Here is a 4616-nt window from a genome sequence, read left to right as displayed (position 1 = left end):
AGGATATACAAAGCCCTACGGGATCAAAAAAGAGCAGTCCTTAAACTTATCTTTAAGAAGGGAGACAGAAAAGATCTCGCTAACTGGAGACCCATTAGTCTCCTTAATACTGATTATAAGTTGTTGGCAGCTGCTCTGGCGAAAAGACTCCAAGCAGCTCTACCCAACCTTATTTCACACGACCAAACAGCGTATTTGAAAAACAGATTTATCGGTCAGAATGTCCGTGTTATACATGATGTTATATATTACTGCAACCATTATAACATTCCTGGAGCCATTATTTGCCTCGACTTTCAAAAGGCTTTTGATATGGTGAACTGGAACTTCATGCTCAAAACCCTTCAGAAATTTGGCTTTGGACCAAATTTTATTTCCTTGGTGAAAATGATGTATACAGATATTGAATGTTGTTTGACTAACTTCGGCTGGAAGACAGCCTTTTTCAAACTGCAGCGTGGCATCCGGCAGGGCTGTCCACTCTCTGCTCTTTTATTTAATTTAGTTGTAGAAATACTGGCACTTAAAATTCGACATACCGATTTAATTAAAGGAATCAAGGTCAAGGTTCACGATCTTGAGTATGAAGTAAAGATCAGTCAAGTTGCTGACGATACTACACTTACACTGTCGGATGACCTTTCAATACAAACTGCCCTTAACATTGTAGATAAGTTTAGTAAAGTCGCAGGACCCAGATTGAACCTTAAAAAGTGCGAAGCACTATGGATAGGGTCCTTCCAACACCGCAGAGACAAGCCCTTTGGTATCACATGGCCGGGGACACCTATCAAATCTCTGGGACTATACTTCAGCCTTTCAGAAGAACTATGCGAAACCTTAAATTGGGACAAACGGATAAACAAAATTGAAAATATGTTTCGAAGGTGGCAGAAACGCAAATTAACTTTATATGGAAAATGTTATGTTATAAAAACTTTAGCCCTGTCTCAAATCATCTACAACATGTTTATGATTCCAACCCCAGAATGGGTACTTAAGAAAACTCAGAAATTAACCTTCTCATTTCTTTGGGACAACAAACCTGACAAAATAAAGCGTACAGCACTATATTCCAGTTATACCGACGGGGGAATCAAAATGATAGACATATATTCCAAGTGTAAAAGCTTACAAGCGTCATGGGTAAAGAGATTGCTACAGACAAATCAAAATAACATAAGACGATGGCAAGTAATACCCTTACACTTTATTGAAAAACTCGGAAAATACTGTAATATTTTTAGATGTAACTTTAATGTTAAAAGAAATGCCCCACCCCTGACACAACTGCCACCCTTTTATAGGGAGGTAGTCTTGGCCTGGCAGGAACTTGGAGGGGGGAGGAGGGACCTTGCAAAAATTAATGATGATAGAATCTGGTCAAATAAAAATTTTAAGATAAAAGTTTGCAAGGAGGATTACATGATTTGGATTAATTTTTGTAAAATACCAGTAGTAAAACTCAGTAGTAAATATTTGTATTCTCTTTGTCTTGCCAAAACCCTAACAAAACCTTCTTCTCAAGCTTATTGGGATAGCATATTTCCTAACTTAAATTGGACGAATATATGGAGATCTCAGACCCTGAAGTTAAAAGAGAATAAGTTGAAAGAGTTTAATTTCAAATTATTGCACAAAATCCTCCCTTGCAGATTCTTACTTCATAAATGGAAAATAGTAGACACCTCTGGGACTATCTACAGCCCTAAATGTGCGATCTGTAACCAAGACGAAAATTATTCACATATGTTCTTTGAGTGTGTAAGGTTATGAGGCTATTGGGACGAAGTTAAACACTTGCTTTCCCAATCTGGCATTAACATAGCCATCAATACTACAGCTTCTGTACTTTTTGGAGGTAACTTTTATGTTACTCTTGCAAAATACGCCATATTTGTATCGTGGATCAGATATAAAGACAACAAGGAGTTACTTAGAAACCACAATGTATTGTATTTATTTACAGCTCTCACTCAAGATGTGCAAACTTGTAAAATCATTGAGTAGAGAAACTGTGTACAACAAAATGTTTATTTGCTACTTGCTTTGTTAAGCAATTTACGTGGCTTGTGTGTAAGTACTATACTGTATGAACCACCTTGGTTCTGGGCTAGACAATAAGCTATGTGTATCCAGCCACTACTTCATGTACGGACGTTAGATTTGTAACAATCACAATGTACTGCTGTTGGACCCGAATAAAGTCATATTGACAAAAAAAAAAAAAAAAAAAAAGAATAGCTAACAGAAATGTCAAGCTAATTGTGGATCCAAATTAAGTCAACGTTCTTCAGAAGGAATATGTGACATTTTAGGATTATCATGTTGATATTCAATGTGTACAATGTTTCATGCATGACAGTCCGTTCAATATCAGAAACCAATAACAATCTATTGTTTAAAAAATGTATGTTAATAGCTGAACGATCACAGAATGCTTTGTCTAAGTTTGCACGTTTGCGTTGGTGATCTCCAACAACTGAAGATTGAAAAATCTATGTTTAAAAGGCTGACAAGCGAATTGCCGGAGAACATGGTCTTCAGTCGATTCAGCTTAGATACTCAGTGTAAAGCACATGTGCGAAGAATGTTATTAAACTTTTAGAATTCACGCCTGTGTCTTGTCAATCTTGTAAGATATAACACAGATGCTAGGTAAGACTCGAGCAACTGGATAAATTTTAGACACTAGAGTTTTATCTTACATATCTTTCATGTATTACCTAGATGTTCAACCTTCATAGACTTAAGACAGAAGATACTTGCTTTGGTTCTGTGTAAATGGAATGGCAATTATTTCAATGGTTAAAATACCCATACAAAAAAAGACTGTGCGAAATAGAAAATCCGATACAAACGCCTAAAAACGTAAAAAAACAGCCGGAGCCGAACCTCTGCTTGGAGAGTAACTGTATTTTTTCATGATTCTACATTCAAAAGTTGAGCGTAAGTGAGGTGTGACTCGCGCTATTCTCCGAGCAAGGTGGGTTCATGGGTATAGTAGTGGCTGGAATGTCTAAAGTTTATATTATCCGTCAGTGCCACCTTGGCTTGGAGAATACTGTGAGTCACAGTGCTGCGACCTTTTTTGTTTTGATTGGCTAGGAAATGAATCCGGTCATAATCCGGTCCCTCATTCTTTGCCGTCATTTCTGTGATGCTTTAGAAGTAACAGGATTTTTTCTCTTGAAAGAACCGCTACTGGAGAAATCCTGTAGTGTCAGGGAACTACATTTCTATGATAAACGCTTACTTGGCCGCACAGTACAGTGTGACACATTCTCGGTGATACTGTAACTATTCGTTAGATTCACATCGACTTAAAGCCAACGTCGAAGATAATGGTTGCCTTACGTTTATTCATCGCAGCGCTTTCTGACAAATGAAAGCTGCTTTATGTTCCTCATTTCAAACGCATCAAAGGGACACATGTATACTTGAAAGGAAAAACATTTCATGCAGACAAATCATCGCCAAGGCTTAAGGGGGTTATCTCACTTGGGCGTAAAGAGATATTAGAACTTACAACGTTATTCTTACAACTCCTGAGATCAAAGTAGTGAGATTGACACACGTGTATTCAAAAAAATTCTATATTAAATGTTAATTTGGAATACAAGAACACAACTATTTCTAAACAGCTCCTATGGGAACTTATCAAAAAACGAATCAAGGAATTCTCAATTGGCTTCTGTAAACAGAAAGCCATTCAAATGAAAGGAAATCTTATCTACCTAGAAAAAAGATTATTGGAATTAGATCAGAAAATAGACGAAAACCTGGATGAGACAACTCTAAACGAATATACCACTGTAAAAACTGAGATTGAGAAAATCTACCAGTCAAAAGCCAGAGGTGCACAAATTAGAGCACGGGCAGAATGGACTGAGAAGGGAGAAAAATCTCTCGCTTATTTTCTCAACCTTGAAAAATGGCAAGCTGCAAACAATAATATTACAAAACTGAGTGATGGAGACACTCATGTAACAGACCAGGGGAAAATCTTACAGTTAGAAAAATCATTCTATGAACGTCTATATACCAGCGACTGTTCAGTCTCTGACAGGGAAATTGATATGTTCCTAGAGACTGTTGAGCTAGAATCCAGCCTTTCCGAACATAAAAAATTGATTCTTGAGAAACCTCTAGAAAAGGAGGAATATTTTGAGGCCTTGCAAGCTATGAAAACAAATAGATCCCCAGGAACGGACGGACTTCCCGCCGAATTCTATCTTACTTTCTGGAACAGTATTGGAGACTTTGTTTTTGATGCTCTCAAAGAATCTATGGAAAAGGGATGTATGTCTCCGTCTCAAAAAAGAGCAGTCCTTAAACTTATCTTTAAGAAGGGAGACAGAAAAGATCTCGCTAACTGGAGACCCATTAGTCTCCTTAATACTGATTATAAGTTGTTGGCAGCTGCTCTGGCGAAAAGACTCCAAGCAGCTCTACCCAACCTTATTTCACACGACCAAACAGCGTATTTGAAAAACAGATTTATCGGTCAGAATGTCCGTGTTATACATGATGTTATATATTACTGCAACCATTATAACATTCCTGGAGCCATTATTTGCCTCGACTTTCAAAAGGCTTTTGATATGGTGAACTGG

Source organism: Branchiostoma floridae, chromosome 19, assembly GCF_000003815.2.
Source record: "Branchiostoma floridae strain S238N-H82 chromosome 19, Bfl_VNyyK, whole genome shotgun sequence".
Taxonomy (NCBI): Eukaryota; Metazoa; Chordata; class Leptocardii; order Amphioxiformes; family Branchiostomatidae; genus Branchiostoma; species Branchiostoma floridae.
The sequence above is the reverse complement of the archived record's forward strand: the minus strand, read 5'-3'. Positions refer to the sequence as shown.